The sequence below is a fragment of the Erinaceus europaeus genome, chromosome 11 (genome assembly GCF_950295315.1).
Source record: "Erinaceus europaeus chromosome 11, mEriEur2.1, whole genome shotgun sequence".
Taxonomy (NCBI): domain Eukaryota; kingdom Metazoa; phylum Chordata; class Mammalia; order Eulipotyphla; family Erinaceidae; genus Erinaceus; species Erinaceus europaeus.
Genome location: NC_080172.1, coordinates 45,719,421 through 45,739,747, shown reverse-complemented (window position 1 = coordinate 45,739,747; position 20,327 = coordinate 45,719,421).

Sequence of the window (20,327 nt, the reverse complement as noted above, 5' to 3'; positions counted from 1 at the left end):
AGTGGGGCTCATTTTAATGCATGCTTCTCTCAGTTCATACCAACTGCATTCGCTGATCCCCTTGGCATGTTTCACTTCAGACCTTGTCCAGAGATGTCACTCATGGAATGTCAACCCTTCACCTTCATTACTCTGGTGAGAACTTTCTAGCTTTTTCTATGGTGTATTTCTTTTTTAAATTTAATTTATTTATTCCCTTTTGTTGCCCTTGTTTTATTATTGTAGTTATTATTGATGTTGTTGTTGGATAGGACAGAGAGAAATGGAGAGAGAAGGGGAAGACAAAGAGGGTAGAGAAAGATAGACACCTGCAGACCTGCCTCACCACTTGTGAAGCAATTCCCTTACAGGTGGGGAGCCAGGGCTCGAACCAGGATCCTTAAGCTGGTCCTTGTGCTTCACGCCATGTGCACTTAACCCACTGCACTACCGCCTGACTCCCTGATGGTGTACTTCTTAACAAAACCTCAAAACCTAAATATAGACCAGGAACAATAACATAGGGCTTATGTACACATGTATCCACAAGCTGAGGGAAAACATATACCTTAAAGTAAAAGTGCACAATAGTTTGCAATGTGTCAAACATGAAGCAAGCAAGTAGAAAGACCTAAAAAGACACCATAAAGTACCTAATGAAATAGTTTCTACTTAGACCTAGATACCCTACTCACCTACTTCCTATTACACTTCCCTCAATCACTCCAACACTAACCTTGTCAGACAAAGTAAGGACTACAAAAGTTGAATAAGGACAAGAGACTGGCAAACTGTAATGATGACTCTTTAGTCATGACCAGGCCACCCTATCACCTGGGTCCCTAATCAGGGAGTCCTGGGATTCCCACACAGATATGATGGGTCTAGACCTCTAACAGATCCCTCTCTCTACTTTCACTGGTCACCTCCATCAGGAACAACATAATGGACCCCTTTGTGGGCCCCTATAGGACCTTGCCCTCAATGTGGATTAAAAATGGTAGGGAATATTCCATTCTCTGAAGTAAAGTTGGGCAACATACTCCACCACTCCAGGAAGATGGGTCTTGAAATTAATGCAGCCTGGAATGTTCCTAGCCATGACCACAGAATGCAATGCGAGCTCAGACCTACAGGGATGTCACACAGTCCCTCTGTCCTGGACATGGACCCCAGATAAAACCGATAGGGGTTACAGTTAACAATATTTTTACACTTTTTCCATATTCGGGAGCTACTCTCGTCCATGATCCAGCTTTCTAGTCCTTTTTCCAACTATGACACCATCTCCCCAGATAAGAACCTGGGTCCACCTGCATATTAGACTTCAGGCTCAGAGAGGGTTGAGTGGTAGTGCAGCAGGTTAAGCATAAATGGCACAAAGCATAAAGACTAGCATAAGGATCCTGGTTCAAACCCCTATATCCTCACCTTCAGGGTTTATCTTTCTCTACCCCTCACTGTCTCCCCCTCCTCTCTCCATTTCTCTCTGTCCTATCCAACAGCGACATCATCAACAATAAAATAACAAGGGCAACAAATAGGAAAATAAATAATAATAATAATAATTTTTAAAAAGACATCAGGCTCAGACAAAAACTAATAAAACATGGGTGCCTTAACATATACCTAAAATAGACCTACTAGCTTCTCCAAAATGGAGACCCCAAATTTTCATCTGAAATATTCTTACCTTTAAGTTCATGATTAGTCAATAATTTGGTCTGCTTTATATCTTAACTCTTTCTCAGCCACCGGATTCCAGATGCTACCATGATGCTAACCTGTCTTCCCTAGGCAGATGACCCCACCAATGTGTCTTGGAGTCTCACCTCACCAGGTCCTTGCCCCACTAGGGAAAGAGAGAGACAGGCTGCAAGTATGGATCAAACTTCCAATGCCCATGTTCAGTGAAGAAGCAATTAAAGAACCCAGACCTTCCACCTTCTGCACCCCATAATGATCCTGGGTCCCCTTTGTGTCTCAGAAGAACCTCACCTTTCCAGAACCCCACCCTACTAGGGAAAGATAGAAGTAGGCTTAGGGCATGGATATATTATGGGAAATATATGAACACAGAGTGCATACTATTAAAGTGCAAAGCTATCAAGAAAGAGAATTGGATATGGAATTCTGGTGGTGGGAACTGTGTGGAATTGTACCCCTCTTATCCTGTTGTCTTGTCAATATTTCCATTTTATAAATAAAATTAAAAAAATAAAAATAAAAAAGAAATATGCCTAAAATGGACTTCTGAGCTTTCTTCCACCCTAAGAGCCCCAATCTCATCTGCCCTATTTCTACTTTTTGATACCTATTCATTAATCATTTTGTCTCACTTTAGGTCTTGCCACCTTCCAGACACCAAATTTCAGACACAATCATGATTCCACCCTGACTTCTCTGGGCAGACAATCTCATCAATGTGTCCTAGAACCTCACATCTCCAGAGCCTTACCTCACTAGGAAAAGACAAAAACAGTCTGGGGTATGGATCAACCTGCCACTACCTAATTCCAATGGAGAAGCAATTACAGATGCCAGAACTCCTACCTTCTGCACACTAAAAACAACTTTGATCCACACTCCCAGTGGGAGAGAAGTGATAGGAGGAAGAGGATAAGAGAGTTCTGGACTCCAGCTATCTCAGGTGAGGGAGGGAGGAAGGGAGGGAGGTAGAGAAAGAGAGAGAGAGAGAGAGAGAGAGAGAGAGAGAGAGAGAGAGAGAGACTGATTTATGGCTTGGAGAGGAAGAGAGGACTCAACCTGGAAGAAAAAGGGATAAATATGTACAAATGTAGACAGATAGTTGTAGAGATGACAGTTAATCCACATCTACAATCTTGGGAGAACTGTGGTGGTTTGCAATGAAGGGGCTTGGGATTCAGAACTCTGGTGGTGGGAACAGTTTGCAATTATACCCCTGTTGACTTGTAAATCAATATTAGATAGCTAATAGTAAATAGTAAATCAAAGATAGCTAATAAATAAACTTTAAAAATGAAACAGATATATAATAGATATAGACGGGTAGGTAGGTAGTTAGGTAGATAGATGATATAGATATATAGATGATAGATAATAATTATTTACATATATAGGTAGATATATGATAGATAGATAGATAGATAGATAGATAGATAGATAGATAGACAGAATGAGACAGACCAGAGAATCACTCTGGTATGGAGGGTTCTGGGCATCTAACTTGGGACTTCATATGTGTGTGTCTAGTATTCTATGTGTTGCACCACATGCTGTACTATTGGATATTACTTTTTAACCCAATGTCTAATCAAGTCACATTAATCGATTGACAACTGATCACAGCACTGAGGGAGAGATCATGTATATTTGACCCCACTTCTCCTGAGCTGGCTTTCTCATTCACATTACAAGAATTTTCCCAGGTGTTAGAGCAAAGTCAGGGCCCATGCACAGCAAAGTGCAAGCACTGCAAAGTGAGCTATCTCTCAGGCCTGGACAAAGTCACTTTTGTTTTAAGACCACCAGAGTAATAGCTGGGGCTCAGTGCCAACATGACAAATCCATCTTTCCTGGCAGACAATCCATCCCTTTTTTTCTCTTTCATTTTTTTAAAATGTATTTATTTGATAGAGACAGAGAGAAACTGATAATGGAGGGAGAAAAAGGTGGAAAGAGACAGAGAGATACCTGCAGGACTGCTTCACCACTTGTGAAGCTTTCCTCCTCAACCTGGGAGTTTGAATCCTTATCCTCCTGCATGGTAATATATGCTCTTAACTAGTGCCCAAATCCTCAAAGTCACTGTTTAGGGCAATAAGAGTCTGGTAGAAAATATGCACCTGAAAGTATTTTAGATGTCCTACAAGGAGGCATATGTTCTTGCAGCAAGTCCTCCTTAGATACCACTTAGCTCATGTTCTCTCCTTCACCAGGAAGAGAGCAAAACAATTCCTTTCTTCCCCTTCCCTCCCCTCCCCTTTTCTGTCTTTTCCTCTCCTCTCCTTCCCCACCCCCCTTATCCCAAATTTATTAAACTCTCCTGGGGTCCTCTCTGTCCTTAGCAGTGCCTTTCTGTGGGTCTCCCCTTAGAGAACTGATCACACATACACATAAAGTTTGTATTTACTACTGAATCACAAGTCAGTTCAAATATTTATAGTAAAATAGACTAATAGGAAATACAGTAAAATGGTAATGTAACACATTCTTAGCTAGAGGGATGATGGTATTGTTTCCTCCACATTTTAGTATCTAAGTCATTTTCTATTAAAAATAAGACTTTAATCTGAATAGACACTTCTCCAAAGAAGACATACCAACCCAAAGACATATGAAAGATGCTCATCATCATTACTTATTAGAAAAATACAAATTAAGAGGGACAGGAAGTGTCACATCTGATAAAATGCACACATTACTATGCACAAGGACCAAGGTTCAAGTCCTCAGTTCACTGCAGGGGGGAAGCTTCACTAAAGGTAAGGCAGAGTTTCAAGTGTCTATTTCTCTCCTACTCTATCTCCCCCTTTCCTGTCAGTCTCTCTGTCTCTATTTAAAAATACTGAAAATAAATGCACATTAAAACAATAATGAGATATCACTTCATACCAGTGAGAATGGCTTACATGAAAAAGAGTGGAAACAAGCGCTGCTGAAGATATGAATAAAAGGGGACTCTGGTACATTTTTAAAAGGAATAACTGATGTGGCCCCAGTATGAATATTCTACATAAAAGATAAAATTTGAAGTATGTTATGTTCTTGCAGTGTCACTCCTATACAGACCTCCAAAGGACATGCAAACATTAATTTCTTTTTTTTTTTGTAATTTTTAAAAATTTATTTATCTTCCCTTTTGTTGCCCTTGTCTTTTTTTTTATTATTGTTGTTGTAGTTATTGTTGTTGTAGTTGATGTCATCGTTGTTGGATAGGACAGAGAGAAATGGAGAGAGGAGGGGAGGACAGAGAGGAGGAGAGAAAGACAGACACCTGCAGATCTGCTTCACCAACTATGAAGCGACTCCCCTGCAGGTGGGGAGCTGGGGGCTCGAACCGGGATCCTCATGCCGGTCCTTGTGCTTTGCGCCACCTGCGCTTAACCCACTGCGCTACCACCCGGCTCCCGAAAACATTAATTTCATAGATTACAATGTACCTCTATGTTCATAGTTGCACTATTCACACTAGACAAACTATGGGATCAACCTTAATGTCTGTCAGCATTTGACTGGATAAAAGTTGTGTGCTCAATTTGTAATAGCTAAAACCTGGAAGCAAATCAGGTGCCCAACAACAGATGAGTGGCTGAGAAAGCTGTGATATATATATATATATATATATATATATATATATATATATATATATATATATGTAATACTACACAGCTATTAAGAACAATGAACCCATCTTCTCTGACCCATCTTGGATAAAGCTAGAAGGAATTATGTTAAGTGAGCTAAGTCAGAAAGATAAAGACGAGTATGGGACGATCCCACTAATAAAGAGAATTTGAGAAAGAAGTACAGAAAGGGAAACTCAAAGCAGGATTTGACTGAATTTGGAGTAGGGCTCCAAAGTAAAAACCCTGGGATGAGGGTGAGGGTGGATGTTCAGCTTTATGGTGGGGGGTGGGGAGAGGCAGGAGGGAAGGAGGATGTGTCATAGTCTTTTGATAGTGGGAGTGGTATTTATGTACACTTCCATTTGTAGTCATATAAATCACTATTTAATTAGAATGGGAGGGGAAAATTCCATGTCTCAAACATTTTAATGCACAGAGTCTTCAATATGTGGACTCTCTTAAAGCTTAGGCCAGGGAGAACAGAAGCAACAAGTAGCACAGCTATATATATATAGTGTCAAAGGACATAAATTATGGTGATGTTGTGTATGATACAGAAATCCTAACAAATAGTTAACCCAATTGCCAAATAATGTGATTATAGCAATGACTATTGATTGCCTTCTTAAACCCTAAGACAGAAGGAAACTTCTGGTTCCTCTATAGAACCTATATTTCCCCCAGTCATGGAAGCTCTAGGGTGGAGCTCACTTTACTGCATGCTTCTCTCAGTCCATACCAAATGATATTGCATCCACTGATCCCAACCTAATCAATACAATGAGTACCACCTCAGCGTGCTTCACTTCAGACTGTGTCCAGAGACGTCAGGCATGGAATGTCAACCCTTCAGCCTCATTACTCGGGTGAGACCTTTACTTTCATAGTATTCTCTAATTCCACTCCAGGTGGTTCACTTCCTAACAAAGTCTCAAAACCTAGATATAGACAAGGTCCCTTGAGATAGGGCATATGTTCACATGTATCCATAAATTAGGGCAAATACATATACCTGAAAGCAAGAGTAAACAATAGTCTGCAGTGAATCAGTATGAAGTTGATAATGAAATAGTATCTACTTAGACTTAGATACCCTCCTCACCTATTTCCTATTATACTTCCTTCAGCAGTGAGTCAGTATGAAGTTGATAATGAAATAGTGTCTACTTAGACTTAGATACCCTTCTCACCTATTTCCTATTATACTTCCTTCACTCACTCCCAAGCTATCCTTATCAGTGCAAGGACTGCAAAAGCTGAGTAAGGGCAAAAGACTGGCATACTTTTTTTTGTTTGTTTTATTTTTTTTAATTGGGGAATTAATGTTTTACATTCAACAGTAAGTACAATAGTTTGTACATGCATAACATTCCCCAGTTTCTCATATAACAATACAACCCCCACTAGGTCCTCTGGATCCTTCCTGGACTTGTATTCTCCCCACCCACCCACCCCAGAGTCTTTTACTTTGGTGCAATACACCAATTTCATTTCAGGTTCTACTTCTGTTTTCTTTTCTGATCTTGTTTTTCAGCTTCTGCCTGAGAGTGAGATCATCCATATTCATCCTTCTGTTTCTGACTTATTTCACTGAACATGATTTTTTCAAGGTCCATCCAAGATGGGCTGAAAATGGTAAAGTCACCATTTTTTACAGCTGAGTAGTATTCCATTGTGTATATATACCACAACTTGCTCAGCCACTCATTTGTTGTTGGACACATGGGTTGCTTCCAGGTTTTGGCTATTACAAATTGTGCTGCCAAGAACATATGTGTACACAGATCGTTTTGGATGGATATGTTGGGTACCTTAGGAGATATATCCCCAGGAGAGGAATTGCAGGATCATAGGGTAGGTCCATGTCTCATCTTCTGAGACTTATCCAGACTGTTATCCACAGAGGTTAGACCAATTTACATTCCCACCAGCAGTGTAGGAGGGTTCCTTTGACCCCACACCCTCTCCAGCATATGCTGCTGTTACCTTTTCTGATGTATGACATTCTCACAGGAGTGAAGTGATATCTCATTATTGTCTTTATTTGCATTTCTCTGACAATTAGAGATTTGGAGCATTTTTTCAGGTGTTTCTCGGCTGTTTGTATCTCTTCTGTGGTGAATATTCTGTCCATGTCCTCCTCCCATTTTTGGATGGGGTTATTTGTTGTTGTTGTTGTTGAGTTTGGCAAGCTCTTTATATATGTTGGTTCTTAAAATCTTGTCTGATGTGTGGCATGTAAAGATCTTCTCCCATTCTGAGAGCTCTCTTGGTTTGAGTAGTGGTTTATTTTGCTGTGCAGAAGCTTTTTAATTTGATGTAGTTCCATAGGTTTATAGTTGCCTTAGTCTTCCTTGTAATTGGATTCATTTCATTGAAGATGTCTTTAAAATTTATGCGGAAAAGAGTTCTGCCACTATTTTCTTCTAAGTATCTTATAGTTTGTGGTCTAACATCCAAGTTCTTGATCCACTTGGAATTTACTTTTGTATTTGGTAAAATACAGTGGTTCAGTTTTATTCTTCTGCATGTTTCAACCCATTGTTTCCAAGACCATTTGTTGAAGAGACTCTGCTTTCTCCATTTAATAGTCTGAGCCCCTTTCTTCAAAGACTAGATGTCCATAGGTGTGGGGGCTCACTTCTGGGCACTCAATTCTATTCCACTGGTAAGTGTGTCTATTCATGCTCCAGTACCAAGAAGTTTTGATGACAATGGCCCTATAAAACAGTTTGAGATCTGGGAGTGTGATGCCTCCAGTTCTGTTCTTTTTTCTCAAGATTGTTTTGGTGATTCTAGGTCTTTTCTGGTTCCAGATAAACATTTGTAGCATTTGTTCTATTCTCCTAAAAATATGCTTGGGATCTTGATGGGGATAGCATTAAATTTGTAGATGGCTCTGGGTAATATATTCATTTTGATGATGTTAATTCTACCAACCCATGAACATGGAATATCTTTCCACTTCTTTGCGTCTTTTTCAATTTCCTTGAGTAGTGACTCATAATTTTCAGTATACAAGTCTTTAACTTCTTTAGTTAGGTTTACTCATAGGTATTTTATTGGTTTTGTTGCTATAGTAAAAGGAATTGATTTCTGGATTTTAATTTCTTCTAAATTAGTGTTTGCATAGAGGAATGCCACTGACTTTTGAATGTTAATTTTGTAGCCAGACACATTACTATATTTCCTGATGATTTCCAAAAGCTTCTTGCTGGATTCCTTAGGTTTTTCTGTGTATACTATCATGTCATCTGCAAAAAGGGAGAGTTTGACTTCTTCTCTTCCAATTTGTATCCCTTTAATTCCTTGTTCCTGCCTGATTGCTATGGCAAGAACTTCTAACACTATGTTGAATAGTAATGGTGATAGTGGGCAGCCCTGTCTAGTACCTGATCTGAGTGGAAATGCTTCCAATTTTTCACCATTGACTATGATGTTGGCTGTAGGTTTGCTATGTATAGACTCCACTATCTTCAGGAATTTTCCATCTATTCCTATTTTTTGTAGTGTTTTGATCATAAAGGGATGTTGTATTTTGTCAAAGGCTTTCTCTGCATCTATTGTTATGACCATGTGGTTTTTGGTCTTGCTTTTGTTGATGTGGTGGGTCACATTGATTTATTTACATATATTAAACCAAACTTGCATGCCTGGGATAAACCCCACTTGGTCATGATGAACAATCTTTTTGATATACTGTTGTATCCGGTTGGCTAGAATTTTGTTCAGTATTTTAACATCTATGTTCATCAGAGATATTGGTCTGTAGTTTTCTTTTTTGGTTGTGTCCCTGTCTGCTTTTGGTATCAGAGTGATATTAGCTTCATAGAAGCTGGCAGGGAGTATTCCAGTGTCTTCAATCTTCTGGAAGACTTTTAAAAGTAGAGGTATTAGTTCTTCTTTGAAGGTTTTGTAGAATTCATTTGTAAAACCATCTGGTCCAGGACTTTTATTTTGGGGGATATTTTTGATAACTGTTTCAATTTCATTAGCTGTGATGGGCCTGTTCATGTTATCCACTACCTCTTTACTTAGTTTTGGAAGTTGGTAGGTATCTAGGAAATCGTCCATTTCTTCCAGGTTCTCTAGCTTGGTGGCATATAGTTGTTCATAGAAGCCTCACATGATATGTTGAATTTCTGCGGTGTCTGTTGTGATATCTCCTCTTTCAATTACTATCCGATTTATTTGTGACTTCTCCCTTTTTTGTTTTGTGAGTCTGGCTAAAGGTTTGTTGATTTTGTTCACTTTTTCAAAGAACCAACATTTACTTTCATTGATCTTTTGTATGGTTTTCTTATTCTCAATGTTATTTATTTCTGCCCTAACTTTAGTGATTTCTGTCCTTCTGGTTGCTTTAGGGTTTCTTTGTTCTTCTTCTTCTAGGTTTTTAAGATGTGCAATCAGGCTGTTTATTTTTGCTTTTTCTTGTTTCCTAATGTGTGCTTGTATAGCTATGAACTTCCCTCTCAGTACTGCCTTAGCTGTGTCCCAAATATTTTGATAGCCTGTGTCTTCATTTTCATTGAAGTCTCGAAACATTCTGATTTCTTCCTTGATTTCCTCTTTGACCCAGAGGTTGTTAAGAAGTGTACTGTTGAGCTTCCACATTTTGGGACTGTTACTAATCTTTGTTTATTGTTAAGTATTAGTTTAATTCCACTGTGGTCTGAGAAGATGCTTGGGATGATTTCAATGCTCTTGAATTTGCTGATGCTGTCTTTGTGGCCTAACATATGGTCTATCCTTGAGAATGACCCGTGTGGATTTGAATAAAATGTGTATTCCAGTTTCTTGGGATGAATGACTCTGAAAATGTCCAATAGTTCTAGTTTATCTATCTCTTCATTTAGCTCCCTTATGTCTTTATTGATTTTCTGCATGGATAATCTGTCAAGTTGAGAGAGTGGGGTGTTGAAGTCCCCTACTATGACTGTGTTGCTGTTAATATATTGCTGTAGCTCTTTCAGTAGATGTTTGATGTATTTAGATGGCAATTTAGATTGGGTACATAGATGTTAATAATTGTTAAACCCTCTTGATTGACTGATTCTCTGAGCATTAAGTAGTGTCCATTCCTATCTTTTTAAATCTTGTCTATTTTAAAGTATATCGTGTCAGATATGAGAATAGCTGTCCCTGCCCTTTTTTTCTGGGCCATTGGCTTGTATGATAGTTTTCCATCCTTTCACTTTAAGTCTGTGTTTGTCTTGTTGAGTTAGGTGGGTTTCCTGTAGACAGCATATTGTTGGGTTGTATTTTCTGATCCATCTTCCTACTCTGTGTCTTTTAATAGGTGAATTCAGGCCATTGACATTTATTGATATCAAAGATTGAAGATATTTTAACGCCATTCTTGTAGAGTTTTAGAGTGTTCTGATATATGTCCTATTTATGATGATCTGACTGTTTATAGAAGACCTTTCAGAACTTCTTTCAGGGCAGGCTTGGTGATTGTTGATTCCTTCAACTGTTGCTTGTCTGAGAAGGTTTCGATGCCTCCATTTAGTCTGAATGACAGTCCAGCAGGATATAGTATTCTTGGCTGAAAGCCTTTCTCATTGAGCACTCGATAGATATCTTGCCATTCTCTTCTGGCCTGTAGTGTTTGTGTGGAGAAATCTGCTGCTAATCTCATGGGTTTTCCTCTGTAGGTGACTCTTTGTTTTTCTCTTGCAGCCTTCAGGAGCCTTTATTTATCCTTATTCCTTTCCATTCTAAATATGATGTGTCTTGGTGTCTTTAAGTCTGGGTTAATTCTGTTTGGGACCCTCTGGGCTTCTTGAATCTTTATGTCTTTGATGTTGTCTAGACTAGAGAAGTTTTCAGCTATTATGGCCTGAAGAATGTTTTCTTCCTCTCCCTCTCTTTCTTCCTCTGGTAAGCCAATAATGCATATATTGTTTCTTCTGAAGTCATCCCATAGGTCTCTGTTGTTGTTTTCAGCATCTCTTAATCTCTTTTTGAGGTCTCTTACTTCTTTTTTAGTTGGCTCTAATTCATCCTCTATCTTGCTAATTCTGTCTTCAGCCTCATTGATTCTATTCTCTCTGCCCTCTACTGTTTTCTGGAGTTCATCTATTTTGTTTCCCTGTTCTGATATTGTTTTAGCATGTTCAGCTAGTTGTGTTCTAGCTCAGCTATTTCAGCTTTTAGCTCTCTAACAACCTTGAGATAGTGTTTTCTTCTAGAGTCTCATTTGTTGTTCCTGTATTTCTGATTACAATTCTTTCAAACTCTTTACTCACTCCTGTGATTATTTCCTTAGCTAATGTTTAGATGTTGAACTCATTATTTTGTGCTTCACCCTTTGGGGGCTTTTTGCTAGACTGTTGTCCTTGTTAGTTTCTCCAGTATTTCTTCTTGTTGGTTTACCCATTTTATATATTATGTTATGAGTTCCCTCTCGTAGTACTTTTCAAATTACTGATCACTATTTCCTGGATTGACTTGTGTCTAAGTAATGTAATTAAAGGGTTCACAGTGGTGAAAGTTAACAGTTGTTTCAATAGTATTTAAATCCCTGAGTTGGAGCTCAGTGATTTAAAAGCCTATTTATTTATTTATTTATTTATTTATTTATTTATTTTCTTCTCTGTAGGCTATGGGAGCCTGAGGGCTTCTAACTATAAGTAAGCTTCTTAACTTAATCACTGACTCCTGACCAAGAGATAAGGCAGGGTGTGGCAGAGAAAGTCTGGTGGTCATGCAAAGAGACTTTCACAACCCCACAGCTATGCCATCTAGGTATAGGTCTTCTCCTGAATTTCCTGGTTAGATCTCTGTCCCCCAGTATCCCTCCCTGCTGCTGCTCGATTCTGAGGGCAGTAGCAATGGAGACTCAGGGTTGCACTTGGTGAGTCTCTGGGGAGTCCTCTCCTCCCTTCAGCTGTCCCCTTGTTGGTGGAACATACTGGAGGTGGTATCTCAAATGATAGACCTTCGGACTGTTACCAGCTACTTAGTCTCTTCCTAGGCTCCTTTCTTGTCACCAGCCACATGTGTTTGCACTCACTAGTGATTTGGTGGGTTCCTGTAGTCGTTCTAGTATTGTCTTGTTTCAGTCCCAGGTGGTCTCCTCTGGTATTCCTAGCTGATCCGGGAGAGGAGAGGAGAGAAACAGGTCTGCTAGGTCTGCTGCTGCTAGTAGGTCCACCTCCAAGAGACTGGCATACTTTAATGATGACTCTTTAGTCACCATAAGGCTACCCCATCAGCTGGAGCCCTAGTCAGAGAGTCCTGAGATTATGAAGCAGACACAATGGGCCTCGACCTCAAATAAATCCCTCTTGACTTGTTACCAGTCATCTGTATCAGGAACAACAGAACAGAACCCTTTTTGGACCCCCATAGGACCTTGTCCTCAACTTGGATCAACAATAGTAGAGAAAGTTCCATCCTCTGAAGGGAAGTTGTACAACATACTCTATGGTACACCTGAGGAAGATGGGTCCTTAAATTGGGGCAGCATGGAATGTTCTTACTCATGACCACAGAATGTGAGCTCAGGTCTACAGGGATACAGAGGTCACATAGGCTCCTAAGCTGAATATGGGCCCCAGATCACACCAAATTGATGAGGTTTACAGTCAACAATATTTATACCCCTTTCCCATATTTGGGAGCTACTCTTCCCTGTTCCAGCTTTCTGGTCTTTTTCCAGCCATGACATCATCTCCCCAGACAATAACTTGGCTCCATCTGCATATCAGATGTCAAGCTCAGGGAAAAAAAGTGATACTAGTACAGCCACAGGTCCTTTAGTTATATTCCTTTGGAATATAACTAAATATGCCTTTGGAATATAACTAAAATATGCCTACTAGCTATCTACAAAATGGAGGACCCCCAACTCTTCATTTGCATTATTCCAGCCTTTAGGTCCATGATTGATCAACAATTTGTTTGGTTTTGTATGTTAACTCTCTTTTCAGCCACCAGGTTCCCGATGCTACCATGATGCCAAACAGACTTCCCTGGACAAACAAACTCATCAGTGTGTCCCGGAGCTCCAAGTCCCCAGAACCCCACCCCACTAGGGAAAAAGAGAGACAGACTGGGAGTATGGATCAACCTGTGAATGCCAATGTTCAGCGGGGAAGCAATTACAGAAGTCAGACCTTCCACCTTCTGCATCCCACAATGACCTTGGGTCTATATTCCCAGAGGGTTAAAGAATAGGAAAGCTGTCAGAGGAGGGAAAGATGGATACGGAGTTCTGGTGGTAGTTATATGTGGAGTTATACCCCTATTATCCTATGGTTTTCTCAGTGTTTCCTTTTTATAAATTAATTTAAAAAAAAGAGTTGTGTGTTGTGGGCTGAGTCAGATCACCCAAGAGAGGTCTTTACCATGCCCTAGACCTCAGGTTAAGATACTAGGTACAAACACTGCCACTATATATAAACACCAGGGCACCTGAGTGAAGCTCCATAATGAAGCACAATAAAAATATGTATTCCCTGGGGGGCAGGTGGTAGCACAGCGAGCTAACCGTACATGATGCAAAGTGCAAGGACCAGAGTAAGGATCCTGGTTTGAGGACCCAGATCACCCCCTGCAGGGGAATCACTTCACAAGAGGTGAAGCAGGTCTGTAGGTGTCTAGCTTTCTCTCCCCCCTCTGTATTTCCCTCCTCTCTCCATTTCTCTCTATCCTATACAACAGCAATGACATAAATAACAATAATAATAACCACAACAACAATAAAACAACATATAAACAACAGGGGAAACAAAATGGAAAATATAAATCACCTCTAGGAGCAGTGGATTCATGGTGCAGGCACTGAGGCAAAAAACAAACAAAAAAAAACCTGGAGGCAAAAAATAAAATTAAAATATATTCCCTAAAATTCCCAAAATTTCTAATAACTGTGAGAATTTCTGCAATACTATATATGGACAGGGTGAACTACGTCTCCCTGGGAGTAGGGTTCAGGTAAAAAAGGACACCAGTCTGGAACGGTGTATGTGTGCATATTGTTTCCCCACAGATAAAGGACATAAAGGATGCTCAATATCCCCAATCATTTTGTTGTTGTTCTTGGCTGTTGCCAGGAATTCATCATCTCTGTAGGCTTTGTTTGATAAGACAGAGAGAAAGTGAGAGGTAAAGGTAAAATAGAGAGGAAGAAAGAAGAAAGAAAGAAAGAAAGAAAGAAAGAAAGAAAGAAAGAAAGAAAGAAAGAAAGACCCCTTTATCCCTGCTTCACTGCTCATGAAGCTTCCTATCTGTAGGTGGAGACTGAGGACTTGAACCCTGGTCCTTGTGCATGGTAATCAACCTGGTGCAATCAACCAGGTGTGCCGTCACTCAGCCTCCCTATGCCAACTTTTTCAGGTGGAGGGACATAGACAAAGAAAGACACACACACACACACACACACACACACACACACCCCAGTGCACTGAGGGCTTGACTTATAACAGCTTGACTTATGAACAGGTCAAAGCAGGCACACTCCCAGGTGAGCCAGCTCACCAGCCCTACCCCTATCTTTCTTAAGACATTCACTAACAGCAAGGATATGCAAACCATTAAAGAGGAAAACATCCTTATGTGAGGACCCAGCTTTGAGTCTATGGTCCCCACCTGCAGTGGGGATGTTTTATAAGTGATGGAGCAGTAATGTTGTTGTCTCTCCTTTCTGTCTCTCTCCCCTTCTCAATCTCTCTCTCTCTCTCTCTGCCTACAACCTTCTATCAAAACAAAAAAGAAAACAGGAATAAAAATGGTCACTGGGAGCAGTGGAGTGATGCAGATATTGGGCCCCTGCAACAACCCTGGCTAAAAAAAGAGAAAAAGAGAAAGAAAAATAATTTTCTGTGTTAGGCAGTTTGAAATGTGCTGGTGTGTGAAAACACACAGGAGAAGGGAAGAGAGAGAGAGAGAGAGAGAGAGAGAGAGAGAGAGAGAGAACCATGCACATAAAAACAGAATGCATTTTAAGAAGCAAATCTATATATAAAGAAAGGTTCCCAAAGATATAAAATTTAGACTAGCTAAAATCACAAATGGTAGAACAACATGTGCAGAAAAACCACATTTGTTTAATAAAACTTGAGGGATGCAGTTTTAAAATCTTCAGCTCAAGTCCCAGTGCTAGAGATGGTAGATAAAAGGACCCCAGTACTCTAAAGGGAACTATCAAAAGCAAAATGCTGGAATTATTTAAAATGGCAGAAGCTATCTTGCTGCCCTCACACCATTGAGGACCCCACAGCTAGTCATACTTGTAGAATCCTGTGATACTATCTTTTCTCCCTGAACAGAAGAATGAGAGGACAAGCCAACTGAGAAACTCCCTTTAGAGTAATTCACAGGGATTCTGATTGTCCACCTAGAATGGAATATTTGAACCTCATTGGTTTCCCCATGTGATCCACAGTATAAAACAGCAAGATCTCTAGGCAAGTGACTGCCACCTGGCAGATAATAGAAAGAAGAGAAGTCAGTCACTAGACATTCCATGAGAGTAGGAAATTCCCCATGATTTTCCTATGATATGAGTAAACACAACGGAAATTAGCTATACTGGAGCTATTTTAATGAGTTCCACACAAGAAGCTTGCCTATTAGGGTGAAAAGTTTCCACCTGTTGAGGCTATGGATTGCACCCTAAAGGAAAGAACCCAAGTGAGCTGATAAGAGTCAACCATAGGGGAAAGGGTCACATAGAGCCCCCCTCCTCATGAATGTGCTCCCATGCTAAAAGGTAAGTAGGCTAACTATATAAGCTAAGAGCAATCACTAAATTAATATTATTGAACATCCAATCTCTATGAGGAGAACACAAAAGAATATGCTGGTGTGTGTCAGCAGAATGGTGAATAAGGGGAGGGGTTTATAGCTCAATCTTGGGTTAGAAAATGGAGGAAAAAAGAAAGGAAATCTTCTGATTTATTCTGAAGTGCACCCCTCACCCCCACCCCATAAACAGACCCCAGTGGCAGGAGAGCTGCTACTAGCAGGCTCCCCGCTGAGCTTTTTTCTTTACCAAGATTCCTGGCTCACCAGTTGTGTCATTCCTATCCTTTTCCTATTTGATTTCCTTCTCTCTCTCTCTCTTCTCTTTTTTCTAAGTGGATAGAGCACTATTTGAGTAACAAAATATTTGACCAATCAAAGCCTCACCCCTGCCTGGGAAAGACTACCTGGAGGTTTTTGTTTTTGTTTTTACAATTGGCTGTCTTTTCTGAGGCTGCCTGAGCTAATCCTGAGTTGTCCAAGCTGCAGACTGATGTTAGGATTTTTTACTCTATTCTATTTTATTATTACTATTATATATATGCATGTCCCTTCCCCACCCTCCTTCTTCAGGTTGACCAAAATTAACTGTTATTGTTTTTTCCATTGATAGGTGACTGGGTATACTATCCATTGTGAGATAAATTTGTTTCACTCTAAATCATCCATCCACTCTCGTCTTTTCCCTCCTCCTAACTAATTAAAAAAAAAAAAACACTCTTTCCTTTCACTACTTTTTTTTTTGTTCTTGTCTTCTTTTCTTCCTTTCTCCTTCTTATGCTTTCTGAATTTACTGATACACATTTGTGAATTATTTTTGGGAAGAAATCTACTCAGAGTAGATTCTCTGAGTGTCTCTCTCTTCTCTAATTCCCTTTCTCCACTTGTTATCCCTAAAATTTACAATGGACAGTAGATTTGCATAATTTTCTATTCTTGGTTTCCCTTTTTTCCTTTCTCTTTCTTTTTCATTTGGATTTGGTTGCTATTTTTTCTCCAACTGGAGGTGTTGCTAGGATAACTGGTATTGGTTAAACTGAATCAATCCTTGCTTCAGTTACTATTGTTGTAATTTCTGAGGTTGGTGACTGCATTTGTCATAAAGGTATTTAGTATAGCGTGGCTTGTACTCAAAAGACAACATCTGAAGAACAACAGAACTGAAAAAAATATCTATAAAAATAGTGGTTAAATCAAAAGCAAATAAATCTGCTAACACAATGAATCAAGACAGGAGCCCAGAAGAAACTCCAAATTATTCAGAAGTAACCATAGATAAGAAAAGCATGCAAGCAATAATAAACATAATATTCACAGAAATAAAGACAACTATGGAGGACAACTATCAGAATTAGGGAAACAACAGATGAGACCCTCAAGTAAAATACTAGCTACCTCGAGGTAATTAGAGAACTGAGAGCTGAAATAGCTGAACTAAAAGGTCAATTAGCAGAACAAGCTAAAATTATAACAGAACTGAAGAAAGAAGCTGAGGAAAGTTAGGAAAGCAAACTAACAAACAGAAAACAGAATTAGTGAGACAGAGGATGAGCTAGAGAAAACTAAGAAAGATGGCACAGCTATTTACAAGATACTGGGTACTATACAGCAAACCCTAACAAAAGGACTTTTCAAAGTTAACCCAATTACCAAATACTGTGATGATAACATTAACTATCCATTGACTTTTTGAACCCTAAGACAGCAGGAACCTTACATGTCCACTATAGAGCCTATATTTCTCCCAGTCCTGGAACATTAGGATAGGGCTCACTTTCCTGTATGCCTCTCCCAATCCATATCAAATAATATTGCATCTGCCGATCACAACCTAATCAACGCACAATTGCCACCTCAACATGCTTCAGCTCAGACTGTGTCCAGAGACTTCAGGAGTGGAACGACAGCCCTTCAGCTTCATTAATCAGGTGAGACCTTTCCTTTCATGGTATTCTCTCATTCCATCTCAAGTGGTTCACTTTCTAACAAAGTCCCAAAACCTAGATATATAGACCAGGTTCTGTGAGAGAGAGCATATGTTCACACGTATTCGTAAACTAGTACAAAATATATACCTGAAAACAGAAGTACACTAGAGTTTTCAGTGAGTACCCCCCCCCCCCCCAACACTTCCTCTCCACTATTCCAACCTTTGGGTCCAAGATTGCTCAACAATTTGTTTGGCTTTGTATGTTAACTCTCTTTTCAGCCACCAGGTTCCAGAGGCCACCAGGATGCTGGCCAGGCTTCCCTGGACTGAAGACCCCACCAATGTGTCCTGGAGCTCTGCTTCCCCAGAGACCCACCCTACTAGGGAAAGAGAGAGACAGACTGGGAGTATGGACCAACCAGTCAACATCCATGTTCAGCAGGGAAGCAATTACAGAAGCCAGACCTTCCACCTTCTGCAACCCATAATGACCCTGGGTCCATGTTCCCAGAGGGACAGAGAATGGGAAAGCTATCAGGGGAGGGGATTGGATAGGGAGATTGGGTGGTGGGAATTGTGTGGAGTTGTACCCCTTCTACCCTATGGTTTTGTTAATTTATCCTTTCTTAAATAAAAAATAAATTTAAGAAAAGCAAACTAAGAAAGAGGTAAAAAGCTCAAAAAGAGAATGAGAGACACTGAAAACAACAACAGAGACATATGGGATGATCTCAAAAGATGTAACATTCATATAATTAGCCTGCTAGAGGAAGAAAGAGAGGAAGGGAAAGTAAATATTCTACAGGAAATAATGGAAGAAAAATTCCCAGACCTGAACAACAGAAAAGACATAAGATTCAAGAGGCCCAGAGAGTCCCAAACAAAATCAACCCAGACCTGAAGACACTAAGACACATCATAGTCACAATAAAAAGAAGCAAGGATAAAGAAAGGACCCTACAGGCTGCTAGAGAAAAACAAAAAGTCACATACAGGGGAATACCCATAAGATTATCAGCAGACTTCTACACTCATACTCTGAAGGCCAGAAGAGAATGGCATTTTACAAAATCCAACACCCATTCATGGTCTAAACACTACAAAAAATGTGATTATGGGAAGTTCCTCAAGATAGTGGAGGCCATATATAACAAACCTACAGCCAACATTATACTCAATGGACAGAAGTTGAAAAGTTCTCCCCACAGATCGTGGACTAGATAGGGATGTCCACTATCACCATTACTCTTCAACATAGTATTGGAAGTTCTTGCCATAGCAATCAGGCAAGAAAAAGAAATCAAAGGAATACAGATTGGAAGGGAAGAAGCCAAGTTCTCACCATTTGCAGATGATATGATTTTACACATAGAAAAACCTCAAGAATCCAGCAGAAAAGAACTGGAAGTTATTAGGCAATATAGCAAGGTGTCAATCTATAAAATAAATGTACAAAAATCAGTGGCATTTTTTATGCAAACACTAAATCTGAAGAAGAAGACATACAGAAATCACTCCCATTCACTGTTGCAGCAAAATCAATAAAATACCTAGGAATAAACTTGACCAAAGAAGTGAATGACTGTATACTGAAAACTATGAGTCACTATTCAAGGAAATAGAAACTGATACCAAAAAATGGAAAGATATCCCATGCTCATGGATTGGAAGAATTAATATCATCAAAATGAATACACAAATTTTGTATATGGCCCCAGAGCCATATACAAATTTAACAAGATACCCATCAAAGCTTCTTTATCCACCAAGCTTGATATCCACCAAGCTTCTTTAAGAGAATAGAACATAAACTGCAATCATTTATCTGGAACCAGAAAACACCCAGACTTGCCAAAACAATCTTGAGGAAAAGTAACAGAAATGGAGGTATCACACTCCCAAATTTATAAGGCCATCATCATCATAACAGCCTGGTAGTAGAACAAAAATAGGCACACAGACCAGTGAAACAGAATTGAAAACCCAGAACTCAACCCCACACCTATCTGATCTTTGATAAGGGGGCCCAAAGTACTAAATGGAGGAAGGAGGCACTCTTCAATAAATGGTGCTGGGAAAACTGGGTTAAAACATACAGAAGAACGAAACTGAACCTCCTTATCTCACCAGAAACAAAAGTCAACTCCAAGTGGATCAAGTACTTTTATGTTAGACCAGAAACTATCAAATACTTACATAAAAACATTGGTGGAACACTTTCCCACCTAAACCTCAAGAACATCTTCAGTGATACAAACCCAGTTGCAAGGAAGACTAATGCAGAAACAAACCTATGGGACTACATCAAATTGAAAAGCTTCTGCACAGCCAAGGAA